General features: G+C 46.0%; 1 pseudogene across 1 annotated transcript; it reads right to left on the bottom strand.

Moving 5' to 3' along the window:
* Nucleotides 1-9,143: 9,143 nt before the first annotated feature.
* On the bottom strand, nt 9,144-10,269 carry LOC308643528 (zinc finger and BTB domain-containing protein 14-like; annotated as a pseudogene). The gene has a single exon. The product of its transcript is annotated as a zinc finger and BTB domain-containing protein 14-like (transcript).
* Nucleotides 10,270-26,929: the final 16,660 nt, after the last annotated feature.

The raw sequence follows: 26,929 nt of genomic DNA, 5'->3' as shown, positions 1-26,929 counted from the left end.
ACTAGTTCTAAACCTAATTCTAACCCTGGCCCTGACGCTTAATCTTTGAACCCTGACCCCAACCCTGATCCTTACCCTGACCCACAATCCTAAATGGAAGGTTAAGATCCTTTGCAGTGGAAGGCAAAATATTTGATATGACCCTACCCAGTATCCTATGGGAAAAATCCAGGATACTCAGTGGTGAGCAAGGATTTTACGTTACTACATTATTCACAATGCTAAGTGGAGGAAGCTCCCAGATTCCCTTCATTTATGAGGCAATTATCCATCTACATTACCCACAATTTAAGGAGCAAAAGCTTAAAGGTTATCCTGCAGTGAGTAGCCATACCATAGGACTACCTTACCCACAAACCTAAGGGTTAGAGTGTTTCCAGGGTTTCCTGCAACCAAAATGTGAGACTACACTACCCAAAATCCTAGGAGGAGTAGAACTTTCCAGTTTCCTCCCAGTGAACAGGCAAAATTCTGAAACTGGATTACCCATTTTCCTACATGGATAGAGATTCCCAGGATCCCCCATGTTCAGTAGGCAATACCTTTGACTACATTGCCCCAAATCCTATGTAATAGAAAGTTATCAGGTTTTCCTTCAGTAAGTGGGTAAATTATAATACTATATTACCCACAATCCTTAGGAAGGAAATTCCCAGGATCTTCTGCAGTATGAGGGCAATTGCCAACAATCCTTAGGGGCAGGAAGTTCCCAGGTGCCTCCAGTGAAGGGGGATATTGTACCCATAATTCCAAGGAAAGGAAGCTCTCAGAATCCTCCACAGTGAACAGTAAACTCAAAACTACATTATCCATGTTCAGCCAAAGGAAGGAGAAATTGTGCTCCATTTATGCACAGTGTGTCAATATGCATTCTATTGTCATGTATAACTAATTAGAACAAATTAAATAAATAAAAACTACATTAGCCACAATCCTAAAGTGGGCAGGAACTCAAAAGATTCTCTGAAGAGAGCAGGTAAAACCTGGGACAACATTACCCACAATCCCAAGGGGTATGAAGCTTCCAGTATACCCATGGATGAGCAGGCAAATGGCAGGACTAATTACCCACAATCCTAAGAGGGGGAAATTCCCAGGATCCTCTTCAGTGAAGGGCCAAACTATGGAACTACATTATCCAAAATGCTGAGCAGGGGAGTAAGCTCTCAGAATTCCCATGGACAATAACCAAACACTAACCCATCTTCTAATCCTGAGGGTTATAATGTAGTTTAATATTTTTCTGGCTTTCAATAGGGGATGGTGGGAGCTTCAACTCCCTTAGGATTGTAGGCAGTTTTGTGCAGAATTTTGCCCACTCACAAGGAGTGATGGAAGGGCTGCCTGCAAGCTTCTGCCCCTGTGAACTCTGGGTAATATAATCCAGTGTTTTGCTGGTTGTGAGGGTGGTGGTGACCCAGGAGCTTCTGACCCCTTTGGATTGTAGATAATTTAGTCCCACATTTTACCTGTGACAATGAGGTTCACTTCTGTGAGCTTTCCCCACTCTGGGGTTTGTGGGTAATGTAATCCAGTGTTTTGCCCTCCCAACACCTCTGCCAGAGGTCTATGTAAGCTGCAGGCTCTATGTTTGCCCAGGCACCCTGAAGATTCTTAATACTATGGTCCAGTGGCCTACCCACAGCTGTCACCACAGAGGACTATGAGAGGTGCAGTCTGCACATTTTCCCCCAGACATCCCCAAGTATTCTGGGGATAGTGCAGTATTCTCCTGTACAGTTCTCACCATGGAGGGGCATGGGAGCTGCAGTCTGCACATTCACACGGACAAGTTCAGGAACTGGGCAGTGAAGTCCAACATTCTGCCCATGCAGCTTTCATCCCAGAGGCTTCTGGGAGCTGCAGGCTCCCAAGGTTCATGGTTAGTGTAGTCTGTTCTTCTGCTCATGCATGGGAGCTGCATGCCACATGGTTGCTCAGGGACCCCTGAAGATTATGCCAGTGAATTCTGCAGCTCAACACTCACCATGGAGGCCTTGGAAAGCTTGGGTAATGTGCTTGCCCTGGCATCCCAAGGATTCTGGGTAATGTAGCTCAGTGACTGCCCGCCCAGCCCTCTCCACAAAGGAATGTGGGAGCTGTAGCAGTATGTTTGCCCAGGCACCCCAGGGATTTGGGGTCATGTACTTTGGCATGGCACAGTTACCACCACAGTGGCTTCTGGGAATTGTCAGACAGTCCATCCCAGTATACAGATTCACCCAGAAAGCCCTGGTATCTTCTTTAAAAATTGTAGTTACATAGTGGGAAGAACAGAAATACAGCCACAATATTATTATCACACTGGTATATCAACTTCTCAATATTTTTCAAGTACTTTAACATTGGGGGAAAAAGTAAGCCACACAAAAATAAAAACAAATAATGAGGTGGTCTTGCCTCAGGCCCCAGTGAGGCTCAAGGAGCTAGGATCCCCATGCCTTCCTTGCAGCATCATGAGTTTGTGATGTTTCTCATTTTTCTCCTTCTAGTGTCCTGGAACTTCTCCCAAGAAACACATCCAATCCATAAAAGTACTTTGGCAAGCTATGGTGACGAGAAGTCAAAGCCTCAACAAGGGACTTTTGTAAAATTAAGTCCTGCTAAAATATTACCTACAAAAGTAAAGAACATGGCAGAGCTTCCTCAGCATGTGGGGCTGTGGACAAGAGGCTTTTCCTCATTTTTTCTTATCTTTTCCTCAGATGACTTCAGTTATCCCAAAGCCACAGAAGTGCCAAAGAGACACAGCCCACAGGTGCCAAGGCATCTCCCTGTGTGGGTCCCAAGGAGGATGAAGCTCTTTTCACTATAATCACGGCCCCAAGGTCTGTGCAGCCATGATCTCTCCCTTCACAGTAGCCAAAGGTTAGGAGTAGGGTAGTTTCTAAGGTTCAGAATTAGGGTTAACTCACGGTGAACACGGCCTCCAGGTGTCTTCAGCCATGGCATTTCTCCAGATGAGTCCCATGGAGAAGGAAGCTGGCTGTGGGCATAGGACACTCACCCTTGGTAGGCGGATGGTTCAAAGGGATCAGGAAAAATCGCCTCTGTAGGCAGCAGAGGACACTCAGTGACCCTTGGTCAGCAGTGCCCTGTACCCCCTTGTGGCAGTCCTGGTGAAGCTCTGAAATTCATGGTTTTGAGTTTTCTAAGCCTTAATTTTAGAAATCAAACAGCAATAGAGTCCGCCATCCCATTTTTGTGTGTGTGTGTGTGAGTTCTGCTTGGGAGTCCTACTTTATTTTTTTTTTATTGTTGGTCGTTCAAAACATTACATAGTTCTTAATATATCATATTTCACAGTTTGATTCAAGTGGGTTATGAACTTCCATTTTTACCCCGTATACAGATTGCTGTATCACATCAGTTACACTTCCATACGCCATCCCATTTTTTATGAGAACAGATAAAGGTAACAAAATACATGGTCAACAGGCAAAATTCCATCAGTATTTTGTATATCAGCAAAAACGTATAAGAAAATTTGGAATTTGAAAAACCAGAATATGAAAAAAATTCAATAATACCACTTACAATTGCTCCCCCAAAATTTAAAGTGTAACAATTTTAAAATACAACTATATTTTCAGAAAATCTTGAAACACAATTTAAAGAGATCAAACAAAATATAAATAAATGCCAATATATGCCTTGTTAAAGTGAAATTCTCTCAAACCTGATCTGCAGATTTGGTGCAATCATTTCCAGCAAACTGTTTCTGAACTTAGAACAGATGACACTGACTACATAAGGTCAAATGAAGAACTCACACCTCTGGACCCCAATGCTTGTCATAAAGCTGAAGTAATGAAGAAAATGTGATGCTGTGCAGGACACACAGACAGACGGAGATGAGTGGAGAGCCCCAAACACACCCACTACATATAGGCAACTGGTTTTGTCAAAGGGACAAAGACCTTCGAAGGAGTGTCTGCTGCAAAGATGGTTGTGGAGCATTTGGAAGCCACACAGGGGAAATGGACACGGGAAAACTTTATGGTGTTCAAAAACTCTCTCAAAACAGTGCACAGACTTATATTTAGAATGTGAAACTCTAAAAGATCTGGAAGAAAATACACATGACCACATTTCATGATGAGTTTTAAATACAGTTCCAAAACGAATCCATGAAAAAAATTGATACTGTGGATTTTATTAAAATTGAAAATGTCACTGAGCGTGGTGATGCATGCCTATAATCCCAGTTACAAGGAAGCCTTTGGCAATTTAGCAAGACCCTGTCTCAAAATTTAAAATGGACTTGGGATGTAGCTCAAGTGGTAGAGCACCCCGGGAACAATATAAATTTTTTTAAATGAAAATGTCACTAAGCATGGTGGCCCACACCTGTAATCTCAGCAGCTCAGGAGGCTGAGGCAGGAAGATTGCAAACTCAAAGCCAGCCTCAGCAACTAAGTGACTTAGTGAGATCCTGTCCAAAAAATAAAGCTTTGGAGTGATTAAGTGCCCCTGTGTTCAACCCCTAGAAGAAAGAAAGAAGAAAGAAAGAAAGAAAGAAAGAAAGAAAGAAAGAAAGAAAGAAAGAAAGAAAGAAAGAAAGAAAGAAAGAGAAAGTCAACTCTGTAAAAAACCATATTAGGAGAAAAAGCTTAGCCACAGACTGGTGAAAATATTTGGAAAAAACATATCCAATGTGGATTTGTAGCCTAAATATAATAAAAAACTTAACAATAATAAAACAAACAATCCAACTGAAAACAGCTAAAGATCTGAAAAGACAACTTACAAAAGACCTGAAGATGGCAAAAAATCATAGAAAACGTTTCTTAACATCATCACCTGACATCAGGGGAAATAGCCCACACTGCTGGGATGGCCCTGCATGTGTATTACATGGCTCCAACCTTCTTCCAGGCAGTATCAATTGGAGGATGAAGAACCAGAACTCTCATTCTTTGCTGGTGGAATGCATAATAGTTTGCCACTTTAAAAAAGTTTAACATTTTTTCCAAAGTTAGATATGAACTCACCATGTGATCCAAAATGATCCTAAGAATTTAGACAACTACTTTGAAAATGTAGGTCTTTAAAAAGTGTCTAAATAAATACAGCATGCAATTATGTACAGAAGTTCTGTTCACAATGGTCAAATGCTTTAAGGAACCAGGAGGTGTGCTTTAATAGGTGAATGAATAGCAGGGCTGCAGTGCATTCATGCCATAGGGGCCCAAGGGTCTCTGACCTCCCCCAGGCCTCTGGGCCACATGCCTGACCTGACCTTTATGCCTCACAGTGGGGGGAGGTGGCTTCTGTTTGAAAGCACCTGTAGACTGGGATGATAAACTCAGGACAGCACAGGGGTAAAAGCCCAGGTCTATATCTTCCCCATAGGAGCCTCCTTGGAAGGTCGGCCAGACCTGGAAACATCTCTGAGCCCTGCAGCATGCATGCAAGGGAGAACTTGGAGGTGGCCCCAGTTCCCCATGCTGATCAGCTTGAAGGATCTTGGACTGCAGCATGAGTTCCCCAGCACAGCTTTTAATTTTATCTTTTTCCAAAACCAGCAAGTGTATTCTGAGACTGTATATTGTTAATTAATTTCTTTAGAATTGCAGAGAGAGCTATGCCACTGCTGAGTCCTGATGAATACCCTATGAAATTCTTAATATTCCACATCACATTTGGTAATTCAAGCTAAAACAGAGTCCACATCCCATTACTTGATCTGAATGGTTAGTGCTATCTTTTAAATATCTGCTCTCCAGATTCATGTTTTAGAAACTTAATCAAGAAGTCCTGGAGCCCTGGAAGCCCAGGACTGGACAAAGCCCACTCCTCACATCTCCTCCAGCCCCCACCCTATCCCCACACCATTCCTAGTTTGGAACAACCAAGAAGACCCTTTTATTTATTTTTTTAATTAAATTAATTTTAAACTAAATTGAACATTTTTTACCAATAAATAATTTATTTTAAAGAAGCATCTTCATCCTATAGTCTTAGACATAACATATATACCAATTTAAAAGAATAAAGTTTCTCCCACAATAGTCATTACAAGCATTAATGTAGCAAGCTATGAAATAAAATTACTTTAATGTATTAAAAATTCTAGCAATCAATTATGAATATTAAAGGTTGGCATTTTCTACAATTGTATATATTCTAAAATAATTGGCTAATACTTTCTTACAGAATAAAATCCAAACTATAGTTTTTATTTCAATATACTTCTAAGGAAATAGTTAAAAGAACATTTAGTACACTAAACTGAAAGAGTTTATAATTTTGATTTATAACTATGAAAAGGCAATCAACTTCTATTTAAACTGTACCCAGTGATGAAATATAGTTCAAAAATAAATATTCGGCCTGACAATCTTTAATATTGGTTAAAAACAGTCTGATGTTTGTTGCTCATGGAAGTTACTTTAGTCCAATGTGCAATAAAGGTGCAGCCATTCACTTTTAGTTGAGATACATATGACTAACACTCATATTTTCACACTTAGAAAGTTTTTTAAGTATTTATTTTTTAGTTGTAGTTGGACACAATACCTTTATTTTTTTTTATTTATTTTTATGTGGTGCTGAGGATCGAACACAGGCCTTTGCATGTGCAAGGCAAGCACTCTACTGCCAAACCACAACCCCATCCCTAGAAGGTTTTTAAATTTATCAATTTAATTAAGCATATTGCATCTCCTTTATGGATAAATCATGTGCCACAGAGAGCCTGAAAGCTTAGTGATATTCCATTAAGTTACACAAATGTTTCTTAATTTTGAACCTAAATATAAATCTAATTTCAAAATCAGTTTAGAATTATTTTGCTCTAAGGTCTTGGAATTATTCCACATCGTCTCTAGAGCCTTCTACCCTGCTCACCACTGGTCTACTCCATAAACCCCCATTTGTGCAGAAAGACAATGCCCTAAGAAGACGGACCTTGGAACCCAGCCCAAGTGCCAGCATCCCAGGGGGTTCACAGGATGAGGCAGTACATGTGGCCACAGCCTTTGGGGTAGGTATAGGGCAATCAAAACGGATGGAGAAACACTTCAGAGAGGCAAATATCACTTCTCCACCAAAAAGCAATGAAAAACAGTGACAGAAAAAATAAACCAAATATAAATCTAATATCATTCTGCATTTCCAGAACTTAGTCTCACATTTGTGCAGTGTTCGCGGTCAACCCACCAGCGTTTTCTAGTTCTACATGAAGAAAGTTTATTAAGTTATTAAACTGTTCGTTTTTAAAGTTACATATAATTGTGATGATTAAGAAATCAGTTTACTTGATTATTACTCTGTGCAGTGCTTTCACAGTGCACCTGTAGAGGATTAAAAAACAGAACAGAAATCTCTCACTTCTAAACTGGACACAGGAATTCTCAAATTAAAATTATAGAAAAGACACCAAAAAGGACAGTGAAATGGTCAGAAGTTAGGAACATATTTCCTTGACAAATTTTAAAACACGTAACCGGTGCCTCATGTCCACCAGGTACATGGTCCACTCACTTCAATGAAAACACGGCAACTGGCTTCCCAGGCAGGGTGCTCCTGTCCCACCCACCACCCCTGGCTTCCCAGGCAGGGTGCTCCTGTCCCACCCACCACCCCTGGCTTCTCAGGCAGGGTGCTCCTGAACCACCCACCATCCCTGGCTTCCCAGGCAGGGTGCTCCTGCACCCACCATCCCTGGCTTCCCAGGCAGGTGCTCCTGTCCCACCCACCTCCCCTGGCTTCACAGGCAGGGTGCTCCTGTCCCACCCACCACCCCTGGCTTCACAGGCAGGGTGCTCCTGTCCCACCCACCACCCCTGGCTTCCCAGGCAGGTGCTCCTGTCCCACCCACCTCCCCTGGCTTCCCAGGCAGGGTGCTCCTGTCCCACCCACCTCCCCTGGCTTCACAGGCAGGGTGCTCCTGTCCCACCCACCACCCCTGGCTTCACAGGCAGGGTGCTCCTGTCCCACCCACCACCCCTGGCTTCCCAGGCAGGGTGCTCCTGAACCACCCACCACCCCTGGCTTCCCAGGCAGGGTGCTCCTGTCCCACCCACCATCCCTGGCTTCACAGGCAGGGTGCTCCTGTCCCACCCACCACCCCTGGCTTCACAGGCAGGGTGCTCCTGTCCCACCCACCTCCCCTGGCTTCACAGGCAGGGTGCTCCTGTCCCACCCACCATCCCTGGCTTCCCAGGCAGGGTGCTCCTGTCCCACCCACCACCCCTGGCTTCCCAGGCAGGGTGCTCCTGTCCCACCCACCACCCCTGGCTTCCCAGGCAGGGTGCTCCTGTCCCACCCACCTCCCCTGGCTTCACAGGCAGGGTGCTCCTGCACCCACCATCCCTGGCTTCCCAGGCAGGGTGCTCCTGAACCACCCACCATCCCTCGCTTCCAGGCAGGGTGCTCCTGCACCCACCATCCCGGGCTTCCCAGGCAGGGTGCTCCTGTCCCACCCACCACCCCTGGCTTCCCAGGCAGGGTGCTCCTGAACCACTCACCACCCCTTGATTCCCAGGCAGGGTGCTCCTGAACCACCCACCACCCCTGTCTTCCCAGGCAGGGTGCTCCTGAACCACCCACTATCCCTGGCTTCCCAGGCAGGGTGCTCCTGTCCCACCCACCACCCCTGGCTTCCCAGGCAGGGTGCTCCTGAACCACCCACTATCCCTGGCTTCCCAGGCAGGGTGCTCCTGAACCACCCACCACCCCTGGCTTCCCAGGCAGGGTGCTCCTGTCCCACCCACCACCCCTGGCTTCCCAGGCAGGGTGCTCCTGAACCACCCACCACCCTTGGCTTCCCAGGCAGGGTGCTCCTGTCCCACCCACCATCCCTGGCTTCCCAGGCAGGGTGCTCCTGAACCACCCACCACCCCTGGCTTCCCAGGCAGGGTGCTCCTGTCCCACCCACCACCCCTGGCTTCTCAGGCAGGGTGCTCCTGAACCACCCACCACCCCTGGCTTCCCAGGCAGGGTGCTCCTGAACCACCCACCACCCCTGGCTTCCCAGGCAGGGTGCTCCTGAACCACCCACCACCCCTGGCTATTGGCTGCTGTTCCCAGTGCTGCTCTGTTGCCAGGCGGCTGGCTGCCACTGTTGGTCTGGATGGAGGGGTAGCCTGCTTCCTCTCACTGTGCACACTGTTTTCCTGTCTCTTCAGATGCCTGGGCTAATGCCCCCTGAGTCCCCTTTCATGGTCCTGAGGGCGAGACTTGTGTTTGGAGGCTTTGTCGCATCCATGGCCTGTGAAGAGTCCTTCATTGCTGTGAACTCTCTCTTGCTTCTTAATCTGAGGCTTGAATGAATGATTTTCCACTCACCTGGCGACTGTAGGGCTTGTACCCTGTGTGGAGTTTTAGCTGTTCTTTCAGATGGGTCTGTGTGATGAGCACTTCTAGCCACATTTCACAAACAAATGGCCTGCCTGCTGTGTGGAGAGTCTCATGCTCCCTCAACCTACCTCCATCAGAAATGTCTCCCGAGGTTGGAAGGCAGTCTGCTCCTGATGGACCACAGAGCAATACTCAGACTCACGCCCCTGGTGGCAGTGGTCCACCCCTCTTTCACCTCACTCCTTCCATCGTGACATGCTACAGTTCGAGGGGTCTGCGACCCCAGATCTTTGGACTCTGGAGTCTCCATGGATTCTGTTTTCTGGCCACATCAATTTTCTTCTCAAACTTCCTCAATCCCCAGCTCTCTCAAAATTGCTTCCTGAGCCCTGAGCATAGCTGCAGGTGACTTGCCGTCGTCCTGAAGGGGGAAGGCAGAGTTCTTCTGTTCCATGGGACTGTCATCCTGATCCTTGATTTCTTACGTGTAATCATCCTGAGGGTCAGCAGTATCTCCAATAGGGTGGTTTATTTTGAGGCAATATTTACTCTTTGATTGGCCTTTATTTTCATTGGTACTACATATATTTCATATCTGAGAACAGAGTTTATCCAAAAATTTGATACCAATAATTTGAATTGATGACATGATATTAAGTTAATATCTTCCTTTTTCACAGAAATCTTTGCTGTGTGTATGTAGTTCAAATAGATCAGAATGAAGAAAATCTCTCTTTATTATGGAGGAGCTATCTACTTCAACCTTCTTGAAAAGCTTTCTAAAGTAGTGTTGCAGGCGGCAAGCACACATCTGTGTGCTCTGAATTTCACATCTTCAACCAAAATAGCAATATCACAAAATTTTCCTTCCAGCCCTTGCTCATTTTGTGTTTTCAGAAACAGAGTTTTATGATCATCATCGTTATATTTAATGGTTTCAGACATACTGATGAAAAGCTCCATGAACAACTCAGGCAATTATTTTAATGCCTTAAATACCAAACTCTTCAGCTCAGAATAACTCTGATCAAGGGCACACTAGACCGGCAACATGACACAGTCACAGACACTCTCTGTGGGTTCCCTGGGCATTCTTAAGCACACAGCCCTGGATGAAATGGATGCAGGCTGCAAGCACATGGATGACAGTGGTTTTTATTTTTTATTTTTTTAGTTTGGGGAGAAGGTGGAGTCCCTGATGGTAGCATGTCTAGAATGTCTAGCCAGCTGTGAACACCCCCACCCACCACCCACCACTTTCCTGTGCATGTGCAGTGTAGGTTGGAGGGAGGATGCGCCACCACCTTGTGCAGGCACAGGACCCACAAAAAGCCCCTTTTAATCTCAGCAGAGATGGTGAGTAGACATTGTGCCAGATGAACCAAGCATCATCTCTTGCTTATGTCCCACGCAGGAGATGGAAATTGGGTTCCCTTAGGTGGAATGGGCTGGCTGAGAAATAAAAGCTAGGAAAAATAGAATGCAAAAAAAAAAAACAGGACACAGAAAATAATTTTAAGAAGTGGCGGCAGGATGGGCAAGCCAATCACATGGATAGAGCTTCTATACCCTGACAAAATGGAGACTGCTCCTACTTTATTTACATCGGGGGACATCAAAGCCCTTCCATACAATGTTCTTCTCCAAAAAAGGTTAAAGGTGGACTGTCCAGTTCCCAATGGGTTATGCCCATCTGTCGCAGTCCAGCTGCAGCAGAATAACCGGGGGGTGACGAACAACTTATGTATGTTGATACAGCAGGAGTAGGAGCCGTTTATTGTAGGACAACAGAGGTATTTATACATTCCACACAGCTTATCTTAATTAGCATAAACTAGATACATCAGTCAACCAATAAGGAATCTCCACACTTAATGGCTCGCTGGCGTTACTTTACAAACCACTCCCTCTGGCATTTTGCCAGGCACCATCCAGACTTGTTTATAGACTCTAACATTTGCCAGGTGCCATCCTGACTTGTTTACAGACTCTAACACCCATCTCCAGAGCGACCATGAGAGATCTTCCTAGCAAACGGAAATTGAGGGTCATGTGCCTTGGGCAATCTATTGCATGGGAGAGCCACAGATACTTCCCAAGGTTAAACCTAAAATCTCCCTGGCTACATGCCCAGAGAAGATTCTCATGTGCTTTTCACAGATGGCTCCCCACAGTCATCCAGCTGATTTTGCATAGGTGCTGGGTCAGATGTGCCAGGATAGTCTAGCTAACTGAAGTCTAGCTGACTACAAGAAGATGCTGGGCCAGAGATGCCCAGGGTGGTCCCAGAGACTCCACAGGGGCATGGGGCCAGGAACTCCATGGGGCACAGAGCCAGAGGCACCAGGGCACCACATGAATCAGGAGGCACCAAGGGTAGTCCAGCTAACTGAAGTCCAGATGATTGCAGGTAGATGCTGGGCCAGGTTCACCTAGGGTAGTGCAAATGACTGAATGTAGGCCTGGGCCAGAGTCCCCAGGGGCAAAACAGCTCATTGCACATAGGCATTTGTTAGAGTCTGTAAACAAGTCAAGATGGCACCTGGCATTTTGCAGAGGGAGTGGTTTGTGAAGTCACGCCAGCAAGCCATTAAGTGTGGAGATTCCTGATTGGTTGACTGCTGAGTTTATGTTAATTAAGATAAGCGGTGTGGAATGTATATATACCCCTCCTGTCCTACAATAAACGGCTCCCACTCCTGCTGTATCAATGTACACAAGTTGCTCGTCATCCCCCCAGTTATTTTGCTGCAGCCGGACTGCGGCAGGCATTGGGCCAGATGTGCTAAGGGCTGAGTACACTGGATGCCCTGGAGTGGCTCACTGTGGGATGGGACCAGTGAGAGAATGAAGTCCCCACAAGCTCAGGTGCATGGATGTGCACTGCATGTCAGGCATGGGAGTACCCACTGCGGGTGACTTAGTGTATCATCATTTCCCAGTGAGGACTGAATAGCAGGAGAAATCTCAAAAGCTGAGTTCATGGGGGAGGGAAGGTATAGAGCAGGACCCAAATGGCTATAGTTAAGCTCTGTTACCAAGGCTTCCAGCAAGCAATGTTATGCTTTCAGTGTGTGACTGAGGCCATGAGTTTGTTATGTTATAGTCAGTGTGTACTCGTGAACACCTTGCTTCAGCATGTATACTCAAGGTCATGAACATTTTCCTGTGAGTGTGTACCCACTGATGTAACCTGTTGGCAGTGTGCCTTCTTGTTTGGCCTTCTTATAAAAAAGACCTATAGAAATGGCTCAGAGGGCTGGCTAAGGGTTTATGGCCACCTCTGAATAAAGGACAACCAGTATCCTCATCCTGCCTTGCATCTTTTTTTCAATGGCCAGATCCTCAAACCTTGCTTCCAGGCCTGAGCCTTGGCCTTTTCCTGACAGAAGTCTCCTGAGAGACTGTGCATGGTGGGAGCTTTAAAAGAAGAGTGAGGATTGACTAATTCACAGTCAACAGCAGGATGAACCTGAGTTCTAACTATTTCTGCTTCTCTCTCTCTCCCTGAGCAGCCTTCTTGGAGGTGATCCTTTTCCTCTGCACTCAGATATAGAGGCTTTCTTACATGGTCACTGTGAGAACTGGACATGGCATATTTGATTTTGCTCTACAAGGCAAGTATTCTAAGTAGATACAACCACTAATGGTTTAAAGATATTGGTGAGTGCGCTGGGCAGAGAGAAGGGCATGGGTGCAGAGTGAAGCTCTAATTGATGGCAGTAAGATCTGGAACTGAGGTCAGTTCTTGGTAGGAAGCTGTCCGTGATGAGCCAGGCAGCACCAGGCACTACCTGGCACGTGGAGCTAATCCTAAAGAGGCAATTGCAAAGGGTCCTAAACTGGGGGCCTAAGATCGGAACTTTAAGTTAGGTCTACATTTAGGCCAAACTTGTGAAGGATGGATAAGGTGGTGATGATCAGAGGAATCATGTATGTTGGGAGTTGGCACCCAAGACAAAGAACCCAGAGAAGAAGTGAAGAGGAGAAGGTGTCCATGAGCCCTGGCTTGCTGGATTAAGCTCTTCAGGACTGAGGTGGAACCAAGAAAAGGCAGAGAAGAGAGGGTGCCCATGACCTGTGGACTGCTGGATGAGGCTCTTCAGAACTAAGGTGGAGCCCACGAAGAAGCAGAGAGGAGAGGGTATCCATTTATGCCAGGAGCCATCTATGAACCATGGGTAAACTGAGAAATGTTGGAGCCATTAGGCAGGGAAGGCTTGTATCGAGAACTCCCAGTAGGAATCTGTGGGAAGCCATCCATGAATTACATAAGGGTCTTCTCTCGGTATGACAGCCGGGAGAATTTAGGTTTGGCATTGCAAACTCTCCAGGCTCTCCCACAGCAATTGATTGCCCAAGGCACATGACCTTTATCTCCACTCTGCTAGGAAGATCCCTCATAGTAGCTCTGGAGATGGGCGTAACACTTTGGGAACTGGACAGCTCAACTTTAACCTTTTTTGATGAAAAACATGCTATAGAAGGCCTTTGATGTTTACTGATATAAATAAAGCAGGCACGAGCTCCATCTTGCCAGAGTATAGAAGCTTGATTTGTATGCTTTGCTTGCCCATCCTGCCCCAGCTTTTGAAATTACTTTCTGTATCCTGTGGGTTTTTTGTCATTCTATTCTTCTTTGCATTTATTTCTCAGCCAGCCCATTCCACCAAGGGGAACCCTATTTCCACTGCCTGCTCAGGACACAGGTGAGAGGAATCCACTGGTTTAAGAACTCCTAATTCATGTGGTGCCCTGCTTAGCTCAATGCTCAAGTTCTAGCTCAGCTCCAGAGATGGGAGTGACCTGTTGGAGCCAGACAGACTCCTGGAGATGTGTGTAGTTTGTCAAATGCCAATCAACATGTTTACTGCAAGACCTCAGCCACACCAAGAAACAAGCACCTAAATAAGACTCTTCCCATTGAAACCTCATCCCTACCTTTGATTCACTCCTCCTTAAATAAAAAATCAGAGCCTTTTTTCAATTGTTCAGTCCCAGCTCATATCAGGACTGGAAGACCCATCAGACGCTCCTCTTTTCATATCTAATTTCTGGCTCTGTATTACTTACTGATTATTTCAGAATTTTTACTTTCCCAGGAGGCTCACACCTCCTGGGCAGGAATCTGCTCTGTTGGGATGCTGGTCACTCCATTATATACCTCCCCTTGCCTGCTGGATTAGGCTCTCCAGGATTAAGGTGGAACAAGCAGAAGCAGAGAGGAGAAGGTGCCCACCACCCCTGGCCTGCTGATTTGGCTTTTCAGGAATGAGGTGGAACCAAGAAGCAGCAAAGGACAGGGTGCACACCACCCTGGCCTGCTGTATTAGGAACACAAAGAGAAGCAGACATGTCTTAGACGTGAGACTTGCTAAGGTTGAGACCCTGGGTCATTGGACCAGGGAGGTCCAGGTACAGTGTGAGACCTGAGGCTGGGGTCAGGTCAGAGGTATGTGCCAGCCTCCTCTTGACTTGGTCAGTGACTAACAGGGGAAAAGGGAGGACTGGGGCCAGGCTGGGAGTTTAGACAACATGGAGCAAGAAAACCAGAAGTTTCTAGTCTAAGGGAAAAGTACAGGTGTTAAAGGGAGGGAGGGAGTCCAGAGGGGAAGTAGCAGCTTGTGAAGGAAGGAGAGGCTGCGTCTGAGAGTCGGGAGGGGTGTGGAGAAGAGACAGGTGAAGAGGCTTGTCAAGAAGGGCAGGAGGCAGAGAACTGCTGTTTTTATGAAGTTGACACCTCTTGACATGAAGTTTTGAATGTTGTTTCTTTGTCATTTCATTCGCATCTTTTAAGCAAGCTGAAGCTTCAGTCTTGAGATCGTTCTTTCCCAGGAGCTCCTGGGGGCTGGCAGGGAGTCTTTCATGACCACTGCCAGGCCTGCACTCTGAGCATGTTGAGGACAGTCAGTTTGATGGGGCCTGTTCTTACACAGAATAGCCTCTCGGTGCTTAAATGACCCAAGACTTTCTTTTCTTCCTTCTGTTTTTGTGAGAGGCCGGGAGTTCTGGAAGCTTTCAAGCATCTTCAGATAATCCCATTAGGCGAGCATCAGTTACTTACCTGGGGAAACCCACAGTTGGTCTGTATTTGGTTGGCCTTTGGCCTAGAAGATGTAAGACACTTACTCTGAGGACATTGGTTGGTCACTGTTGATTTCTGTATTCTGGTTTAGGCTGACTGAAAGGAGGCAGAGGCACAGGCTCAGCTCGGGACTCACGATGGCTGACAACTCACTAATGCACCCACCCCTCCTCATCAAACCGAGGTCTGACAGGTCCATTTGTTGTGCGGCACCCCCAGAGGGTCCTGGTGGATTGCAATAAAATGAACATAAAGTTAAACACTCTTCAAGCTGAAAACCTTCCACTCTCTAGTCTCTTGTGCAGAATCAATCCTTGGGATGCACTTCTCCCAACATGCAGACTCCTCGGGATGCAACACACGGTAGACTACTAGGTATGCAATGTGTGCCAATCGTGAGTGTTCTACACTGGGGAACACCATCCACAGTGCCGCAGTCTGGCTGGGCACAATCAGGAGCCACTTGTCAAAAGAAACAAACTTTATTTTTAGAACCACACAGGCCAAACCAAACAGCTCCTCAGGAAAAACCCTCAGAGCCCAACTGCCACCACCGGCTTCCCCCAAGCCTCTCCACCTCCCCCACTCTTCCTGCTCTTGAGGCCGCTTGCGGAGCCAAAAAAAGTCCCCCAATGAGCAGCTCCGAGGTATGAAAGGGCGGGGAAACAGCCCAATGAGCATCACCGCAGAGGAGCCCATCAGCTGGCAGCTAGAAGTTTGCTGGGGCCACTGTGAGCCAATCATCAGCCGGCAGCTGGAAGTTTGCTGGGGCCCCTTCGGCTGTGGCTGTCAACACACAGGCTGAAGATCTGCCTCTAAGAAGAAACTGATCTTCTCAAGCAGAAAAGTGAAAGAGGGCAAGTTGCCTGACTTCATCTGCTAACATCATGTTGAGTTCAGTGGTAGAAAAATATACCCAAATCAGCCCAGGCAGACAGTGAGCATAGCTTCAACCAGCATCCTCTCCTTGGACTGTAAGCAAGTTGCAAGGTAATTATCTTCTTCTACCTCAATTTGGCTAGAAGCTCCAAACTTCCTGCTGTTCTGGCATACACCCTGTGGTCTGGGTAGTGTTCCTTCCCCATCAGCTCACAGCACAGGCATTTGGCAGGCCCAAGATGGCTATAGTCAGGCTCCCTCACTAAGGTTTCTGGCAGGATATGTTTTTAGTGTGTAGCCAAAGTCATGAACACCCTAATTCAGGTCTGATCATTTACCTGTGAGCATGTGCCCACTGATGTAACCTATTGGCAGTCGGCCTTCTTTGTCTGGCCAGTATTTACAAAAGGCTTATGGAAAGCCATGGGGTGGATGAAGGCTGGGGCTGGAGGCTGGCTAGGGGCTAGTGCCACCTCCAAATAAAGCATGTCTGCTCTCCCAATTGTGTCTTGCATCTTCTTCCACCTGCCAGGGTTCTGAATCTGTTTCCTAGGGTCTGAGCCTCCACCTGCTAACTGATAGAGTCAGTAATTTGGTTTGATGCATCCTATTGCCTCAGGATGCATCAAACCAAATTACAGGTGAGAGCTTCTTCGACCCTGGAAGATAGGTGTGGGAGACCTGTAGCCACAGAGCAGCAGGTAGCACTTGGTTGCCATGGTTCTGTTAGCATGGACTCCTGTGAAGAGTTGGGATACAATGGATGGCTTCCCTGAGATCATGGAGAAGGCTTCACAAGCAGTTAGTTACTGCCCATAAGATGGTACAACTCAGAAGACAAGTGGGTTGAATTTTTCTTATTTCATTGCAGGTGAACAATTTCATAGTCTACCTGGTCATTTCCTCCTGTCTGAACCCTCCTACCAGCCTCCAAGGACCACAGCAGGCATGCTCTGAGGGTGACTTTCATGCACTCAGTTATCTGTGCATAGCAAAACCTAAAACTAGGTAGGGTGGTGTGTGCCCAAGGAAGAACAAGACAGAGATACAACCATCTCAGGTTCATCATCCCCCACAAGGCACCCTGGGATGCCTGTAGCAAGTGTCTGTAGATGAATTTTGGGATGTGCAGCAAAGCTCTTGGACACAGGTCTGAATCTGGGCTCAGATTGGCAGGCTATGAAGATGCAGAAGCAAATCTGAAGTTTACCTGAGAGTCCCTGCAACCTACAGGAGACAGAGGAGTTTTACCTCGAGCCACATCTGCTCTTTGAAAGGTCTCAAAGCCTCAACCAGAATGAGATGGGAAGCACAGATGATTGCAGTGGAAAACTCAGAGAAGAGGGCTTCACTGAGCACAGGGAGGGGCACTGCTCAGAATCAACAGTCCTTTAAAAGAGACTGGGTTGGTGACTATCCTGAACCATTCATGAAGCTTTCCTCTTTCCAGCCCCCAAGTGAAACTTTCTCACCCAACAATCCCACCCACACAGAGAGCAATTGTGCCATTTCTGTGGTGTCCACACGCGAACCTTCCTCTTCTCCACATTCTTTTTCCTCTTGTACTTATATTTTTAAGTTTGAAAATGCTCTGTTGCCTCAGGATGCATCAACCAAATTAACAGAACATGCAAGGCTGACCCAAAAAACCGAAGCAATCAACTAATGCTAAGTGAACCACAAAGAAGGCTCTTCTCCTTGGGGGCATGCTGACCTGACCGGAGTCGTGCCATGTTCTGGAAGAGGGAACAAAAGAATCCCCCCAAAACCCCAGATCAGAACTTGTATAGGGCTGAGAAAGGGCTTAGGGGAGAAACAGGAATCACTGAACACTATTGTTGAATGCAGTTAGGGCAAAGTGGTTCCATAAAATCACCTAAAGCAAACAGGACATTTATTACATGAATAGTCTCCTCGTGTATAAGAGGACTTCTCAGATCACTTTGTGTGTTAGCCTTTAAAACACAGAGTCTGACAGTCTGTGAGTCTTGGAGGTTCTGAAATTGATCCACATGGAGTGAATGAGAGGGAAGCAGAGCAAAGGGCTTGGTGAGAGCTTGAAACAATTCTGGTACAGGACAGACGTTCATATGGCAGTAACTTGCTTAGCATGTCTTTACCACTGGATATTATAGTTTTAATGCAATGTGAATTTTCTTTTAAGTATTTTTGTATACACAGTATCCAAATGTGTATGTCTCAAATTACCTAAGTGGTTTAACTTTTTTTCCACATTTTTAATTGGTGCATTTTAGTTGTGGAATTGTTACATATTCATACATGCATACAATATAACAATATAATTTGGCCAATATCATTCCCATTTCCCCTTTCCCTCCTCACCTACCTCACCCCAGTCACTTTCCTCTATTCTACTGATCTCCTTTCTATTTTCATGACATTCCCCCAAACTTTCTTTTCCTTTTACCCTCTAACTTCTAAATATTAGAAAAAACACAGGACCCTTCGCCTTTTGAGTTTGTCTTATTTTACTTAAAATAATGTCTGAAGTTCCACCCATTTTCCCACAAATGACATATAATTTTATTTTTTATGGCTAAATTACAATCCATTGTGTATATATATCACATGTTCTTTATCCATTCATCCATTGATAGACACCTAAGCTGGTTCCATAGGTTGGCTATTGTGAACTGTGCTGCTATAAACATGGGTGTGCATGTATCACTGTAGTGTGATGACTCTAATTCTTCAGGATAAACACCAAGGTGAGGTTCAGGTAGGTCATATGATAGTTCCATGCCTAGTCTTTTGAGGAAACTCCACACTGGTTTCCATAGTGGTTGTATCAATTTACAACCCCACCAACAGTGTAAAAGTGATCCTTTTCTCTACATCGTCTCCAGCATTTATTATTGTTTATACTCTTGATGGCTGCCATTCTGACTGGTGTGAGGTGAAATTTCAGTGTAGTTTTGATTTGCATTTCCCTGATTGATAAGGATACTGAACATTTTTTCAATATTTGTTGGCCATTTGTATTTCTTCCTTTGAGAAGTATGTTTAATTTATTTGCTCATTAATTAATTGGGTAATTGTGGGGGGTTACCTTCTTTATATATTCCAGATATTAATGCTCTGCCAGAAAAGTAGCTAGCAAAGATTTTCTTCATTCTCCCATTTATTAACACTTGGCATTATTTCCTGAGCTTTAGAGGTCCTACTGAGAAAGTCGTTGACTGTGGTATATGCTAATATGTTGTTCCTATACTTTCTTCTAGGGGTTTTGTAGCTTCTTGTCTGATTTCTAGGCCTTTGATCCATTTTGAGTTGATTTTTATCCCATTAAAGTTTGTTTTTATAATTATAATTATTAGCCAGGCATGGTGGTGCATGTCTCTTCATCTCAGTGGCTCAGGAGGCCGAGGCAGGAGAATCACAGGTTCAATGCCAGCCTCGGCAACTTAGTGAATCCCTAAGCAACTTAGATCCTTAAAAGTAGCAAAGGCATCTGAAGGAATATCAAATGTTGACAACTCCACATACTTAAAGAAATCTCTGAATTGGATACAAAACAGGATGAATTTGGAGGTCCATGTCAAATACATTCTCTCAGCAGAATCACACTGCAAGGTGATCTGTGGGGTTTCCTTTGAGGAGCATAAAAAGGACATGAGGCTGAGCATTGATGTCTAGAAATGTATTCATTTCTTCTGTTTTCCAATTCATTGGAGTGTAAGTTTTCAAAATAGACATGACCCACTGGATTTCTCTGATGTCTATGCTGATTTCTCCTTTTTCATCTCTAATTTTATTAATTTGGGTCTTCTCTCTTTTTCTTTTGGTTAGTTTGGCTAAGGGAATATCTTGTTTATCTTTTCAAAGAACCAACTCTTTATTTCATTGATCCTTTGTATCTTTTATTCTCAATTTTATTGATTTCAGCTCTGATTTTAAGTATTTCCTTCCTTCATAATTACTTCCTTCCAAATATGGTTTTAGAATTGGTTTGTTCTTCTTTTTTCAAGGGCCTCCAGATGCATCATTAGATTATCCATCTGAGACCTTTCTGGTTTTCCTATGAAGGCACTCATAGCTATAAACTTTCCTTGCAGAACTGCCTGCACAGTGTCCCAGAGGTTATGGCATGTTGTATTACTATTCTTGTTTGATTCTAAGAATTTTTTAACTTCTCCTCTGATTTAGTCTATTACCCATTCATCATTCAAAATAGTATTGTTCAATCTCCATGTGTTTATATAGTTTCTGTAGGGGTTTTTTGGTGTTGATTTCTAATTTTATTCCATTTTTATCTGATAAGATGCAAGAAAGTTTATCAAATTTTTTGTACTTGGTGAGAGTTGTTTTGTGGCCTAAAATATGGTCTCTGTTGGAAGTTTCATGCTGCTGAGAAGAAAGTATATTCAGCCGTTGTTAGATGAAATATTCTATAGATGTCTCCTAAGTTCTTTTGATTTGTAACATTTTTAGGTCCGAAGAATGTTTGCTGAGTTTATGTATGGATGACTTATAAGTTGGCAGGAAATTTATGTATTTTTGTCCTCGGGTCTTTCTGAAGCTTTACTTTGAGCAGTGTCTCTTGTACATAATTAATAAGCAGTTTAGCTTTATACAGTGCTAGATTGCTTTTCAAAACATGAGCATTGCTAGAAACGTACAAACTTTCCCGTTTCACTAATAGCATTTCTTCATGTTGACTTATATTACTTAGTGTAGAGGATCATTAATGCTAACTTTTAGTTGTTCTGAGCTGTATTTCTTCATTCTTCCTGAGGAGGAATGTGAGCATGAGATTCTAGCTAGGGGATGCTTTAGTTTTTACCATAGGCAGAAGAACCATTCTTAGGTGTCTGAGAAGACCCCTGTCTCTAGGAAGTCCACAGCCTGAGGAATCTGTAGGGACAATGGTGGATAACCTTGGGTCCCACTGTTATCGCTGTTGACCAGTGACAAGTCCTTGCTTCCCCGAATGCTGAAGTATGACACCAGAGGAGCACGCCGAGGCAAGTGTAGAGTGGACAGTGGAAGCTTTATTAAAGGACAGCAGAAAGCCTTCTCCCCGGAGGAAGAAGGGGACCCAAAGGGGGTATCGGTGGAAGGGGGAGGTCTTCCCTCTCTTATAGCTAAGGTCTTCTGTTAGTCTTCCCACACTCCTGTCTTTTGTTTCCCTTTATCTTGCAGTGACAGAATGCAGGTGGGAAGGCCCAACAGGTGGGAGAGGTGGGCTGGAGGAGTCATCTGGGCAGGAAGGGCCTGGGGCGGCTTCTGATTAGCACTCCCCTGTTTGCTGGGAGCTGCTTCATTAACAGTTCCTTAGGATGGGCTCCGGGCCTTGGGGACATTAACATTTCAATTTCCCCTGAGTGCTGCTCTGCTTTCCTGGACTCTATTCTCCATAATGGCCTCCATTTTCTTTATTTTATTTGATATTAGACCCCATTTACCTAACTACACTAACTACCTATCTTTGAATCTGGCTTCACCACTTTGACTAGAATAATCCTGGTTTGAACCTGTGCTACTGTGTTATAATTATTTCCCTTTTTATCCCCACAAGTGTCCTTTTGGGTGATAAATCACACAATGTTATCCATGATGGATGAGGTACATAAAACCCCTTGCTGGATTTGGGGAGTGACTCCCATTCATAGTCCCCAACATCAGGGCCACATAGTGGAATGCAGGTGATGGTTAACTGGCTATGCCTTTCATGAGTAACCCAACTACCATGTTTCTGACTACCAATGTCAATGTTGATGCCATGTGCCTCTGGGGTAATGGGTTATACGCTTCATGAGCAACCTAATCTCCATCCTTCTGATTGGCAAAATTTTTAAATATTTGAGATTATAGACTTTTCTCAATTAAGTTTATCATCTATTATTTTTCTAATCTTATAGCTTTATTTCAAAATTTACTACATTTTATTCTGCAAATTTGGTTTTTTGTTTTAATTCCTGTGGTGATAACTTTCATTTCTTCAATAGTCTGAAGAAATTCTCCATAAATGGAAAGACTCTGTTATTTTAGAAGTTTTATATGTATTTTTCACACAATTCAGTACATTCTATATCAATATGGGTCTAAATTAAATCATTTCCATGCTGATGTTTAATTTTTATTAGATTTCACTGCAAGTAGACACTAGCCACACTGGCCCATGGTCATCTCCAGCTATTGCCTAAAATAGGAATGAAGGTGCCTATCCACAGCCCACTCAGTGGACACATGTGGGCTTGCCCCCCAGGATGGCTACCTTCCCCTCTGGTGGGGTCAACAGAGCCCAGTGACCTGCTTCTGAGCCACTCCCAGCTTGTTGTCACCCCTGGGCAGACAGGGCCTTCGCAACAGTGCACTTACAGCAAGTTGTGCCCTTTATCTTTCTGGAATTTTCCATAACATTTTAGGATCAAGCAGAAAATGGGCACTGATAGGGAACACCCAGACATGAGTGGTAGGAACAGGAGGTTAAAGGAATAATTGTATAAACTGATCCCCCACATGCTTGCTTTTAAAAAGCAATAAAATTAAAAAGCAAAAACTTAAGTGCAGCCCACCTGGCGTAAGTCACCAGTGTGTGTCACGTTCCTCAGCATTTGTCCTGTTGTTTGTCCAGTAATGCTGACAAGAAGAGCACATGTTACCCTGAAGGGGGCGGGGGACTTTGGTGAGCCTCACACAGACTAGATCCCAGAACTCAGGGAGACAATGACCACAAAATCTGTAGGAACAGGCTCAATTAGAACTGATCAGCACAGAGTGGCCATGTGCAGTGCGAGCTTAAAAGTCTGATGTTACACCGCTGTGAGTCAGAAGTCAAGAGGCAGAACTGGCAGGACCATGGAAACCTCCCTGGGACTCTAATAAAACTGGAAGGCAGGACGGGCACCCTGTCCTTCTCTTCTGAGAGGTCCTTCTCTCTCTCTCTCTCTCTCTCTCTCTCTCTCTCTCTCTCTCTCTCTCTCTCTCGTGTCCCCTGTTCCTTTTCCCTGTCACTTCCAACAGACTCAGGCCTGCTGCTCTGAGACGTCTGAAGTACTTCTGGTGTGATGACAAGAACTAGTGGGAAATAACTGCGGTGGCTGCCTCTGCTGCCTGTGGTCCTCACTCTGTGACAGGAATCCCCTGCAGTTCCCTGAATCTTCGTTTCCTGGAACACTCCAAGGCACTTGCCTATAGAAGGGGAGGTTCATTTTCCTAGGGAGGGAAGCAGAGCTGAGGCATTGATGAAGGTCAGTTGAAGCCTCACTGTAAACAGTGAAGACGACCAAGATGGCAAACTCCGCTGGCCTTCAACCTCACTCAGCTGCTGTGTTTTGTCATGTGCACTGCTAATTTGGGGAAAACATGTACCAGCAGCACCAGAACCTGGGTTTCAGTCGCATCTCTGGAGCTGAGCTCGGTTTTTAGAAAAGCCATACACAGAGAGAAGGCGGGGTGCTGGGGCCCCAGCTGTTTTACCCCATCCCCAACAGCATCTCAAGACAGAGTTTGCAAACCAGTCATGTTTTTACTTTACCTTCTGTTTTTAAACAATGATTTGGGAGAATAATTTTATCCTGTTTCACTTTGGTTTTGAACACATAACTAACAGATTCTCCAGCCCACTACTTCTCCATGAGGACTTTCCAGGTCCACTCGGCTGCGTGATGACAAAGCAGGGCAGAGGTTCAGCCCTGAAGACTCAGTCCTGAGTTCCCTGCAGCACCTGGCCACAGAGCTCGGCCACAAACACAGCCACCAAGCTAGGCCGCTTGGACCCAGCAAACACACCAAACGCATGGCTGGAAAGTGCTACTGGGTGGTGGAGGCTGGCCTCCATCTCTGGGTCACCATTAACTGATGTGTTTCAGCTGCAGTTACAAACTTACTCTGTTTTTTGGTTGTGTTTTACTTTTGTTGTACATGTTTTTCTTAGCTTCATTAAGAGATAGACAGTCACAAACTGCCATTCACAGCCAACACCACCATTGTCTGAGCACTGTAAACAGTGAAAACTACCAAGATAGGCAACCTCCGCTGGCCTTCAACCTCACTCAGCTGCTGTGTTTTGTCATGTGCATTGCTAAGTGTTGACATTTGGTACATTCCCAGCCAGCTGGGAAAAGCCAGCCAAGACCCTGCTCATTACAGACATAATCACATCTGAGGGCTGACTGGCCTCCCAGCAGGTTCATCCAACTGGAAGAAAGAGCAACAATAAGAAGAGGGATCTATACATCCGGCTTGCACACCGGAAACCGGCTGCTACTAAGTGGACTCCAAGCACAGCTATCGACGTTCTGGGAAATGACTTCTCTATACAGACACCTTGGGAATCAAGGAGGAAGTGTATACAGCAAAAGCACAGAGCAAGGTAGAGAAATGAGGGCAACTTGGAGGTGGGCAATAGGGTAGCTTCCTGGCTCTGGGGGTGGGTGGCAATGCTGGTTCAGAGGGATGGTGGGTACTGATACTTGCCCTGAGGAAATCCCAATCCAGGGCCCAAAGGAACTCCTGGAAATAGTCCTTCCTGTGGCAAATAACAGCAAGGGTCTGGACACCTGAGCTCCTTTTGCAGGGCCTGGAGGTCAAGCAAGTCCTATTTTAATCTCCTACATGCCCTGCTCAGGACACCTGCTGCAGCACAGGACAGGGAGGTTCCTTGCACCTTTTCTTCCTGCTTAGGGTCCTGGAGCAGACGAGTTGCTCTAGGTGGAACCTGGGGCAGAAGGTCTAGAACTGTGCTGTACCCCAGCACCTGGAGCTTGGCACCATGAGAAGGGGCCAGGAATGCAGGAGGTTGGCAGGGGAAGACAGGATGGGGCCAGCCCCAGGGTCGCAGAGCTGCCTGAGCCTCAGAGGAAGGGAGCTGCAGGGCTACCTTTCAGTGGCCCATGCAGACACACCTGAGTCTCTGCTCTTACCCTCCTGAGGCTTCAGGGCCCCTGCTGCAGGCCAAACACAGCCACCAGGTCAGGTGGTCAGGTGTGCAAAGTCGGAAGGCACCAGCTGTACCGCACTGATGAAGGTCAGTTGAAGCCTCACACACCACCACATGAGTGAGGAGACAGGCGGCAATGCTGCACACTGGTGAAGTGCCCAAGGCCAGACTTCACCCTCGGTCCTAGGCACTGTCGACTTCCATCAGGCACCAGCAGCAAGGGAGAGGAAGGGGGATCTTGAGTGTCCCCCAAAGGCCAGCTATGGGATGCTGGGTCCCCAGGGTGGCAGGATCTTCAGGAGGTGGGGCCTGGAGGGAGTCTTCAGGCTACTGAGGTCTCGGCCCCCTTCTTCTCTTTTGCTCCCTGGTGGGGAAGTGGGCTTCCTCCACCACGTGCTCCGACCACAACTTAATTCCAGCCAGGAGCCCAAGGCCACAGAGCCGACTCAGAACTGGAAACCAAAGAGGTCCTTTGCTTTGGGTTTGACGGCCCTGCCATGTTCCCACAGAGGGAGGGCGCACATGAGAAAGCCTAAACTGGCCCTGCACTGGGCAATGCCCTTGGCCGGCATAAGCCCACAGACTGCTCTGCTCTGGGGTGAGGCTGAACTGATGGCAGCAACCACTTCCTGGGGAGAGGCCTCAAGTGTGGTCTGCACTCTCTGACTAAGAGGGTGCACATTTTTGGGAACCTGCTTTGGCTTTTTAACAAATCCGTCTGTGTAGAACCAAGCTCTGCTGTGCTGACCAGTCAGTCCATATGGATAGCAGCAGCCTCAAGCCCTTCCCCAAACAAGTCACAGCACCATCTTAATGCTCCTGAGAGGCTGACTCACGCAACCACGATGGATTTCAACAGCCTTAAGGATGCTGAAAATTGTGAACACAGCCCTGGGGGAGTCTGTGGCCCTGGAGCTTCACCCCCTCAGGACATCGTCCAGGCTTGGACTCCCTGCTCCACACTGGGTGGTTCCAAAGAACCCAACACACATGTGAAATCTAATCTGTTGATATCTTTTTAGGGGGTTCCAATCCAAAGCTTGATGGAAAGAATAAATATTTTTATTAAGTGCAATTAAAGTATTAATGCCAGGGTCATCTTACTATCAAAGGCACTCCACAGCCTGTGCGAGATGCCAAAAGAGCTATCTGTGTGTCAGAGAAGGAAAATTAAGCTTTAGGAATAAACAAATTATAATCATCTTTGTTTATGCGTGGATCTTGTCTCTTGGAATATGAGCTAAATATGAACAGAAGCCAGGCGTACAGTCCCCTCTGTGCACATGGCTTCTCCTCCGACCCTCTCCAGAAATGCCATCTGCAGGTTGTCTTTTAGGGTGCCCGCTCCACAGGGTACAGTGCAGTGGTGAGGGGCACATCTTGGAGCCAGACCGATTAATTCAAGCAGATACTTACTGAGTCCCTGGATGCCCTCACTGCAGACAGGATGGTGAAGGAGAGCGGTGAGTCTCCCCTGCTGAGGCTGCGTCCTGGTGAAAGACAACAGAGAAATCAACTCCTGGTGGAGTTTCAAAGAGGAATAGTGCCCTGAAGAAAGCAGAGCCAAGTGGGAGAAGGGCCACCTGAGGTCACAGGAGACAGGACGGGGAGCAGCCTGTGCAGGGAAGCCTGGAGGTGAGAACAGCAGGTGGAGGCTGAGAGGGAGGAGGGGGCGGGCAAGTTTTAGGAGGAGGCAAGACTTCTCCAAAGCGCATGGAGACCCTGAGAAGCTTCAGACTTCAGGAGGCCCCGGG

This window comes from Spermophilus citellus (assembly GCF_964194105.1).
Source record: "Spermophilus citellus genome assembly, chromosome: 3".
NCBI lineage: Eukaryota > Metazoa > Chordata > Mammalia > Rodentia > Sciuridae > Spermophilus > Spermophilus citellus.
The sequence above is the reverse complement of the archived record's forward strand: the minus strand, read 5'-3'. Positions and strand labels throughout refer to the sequence as shown.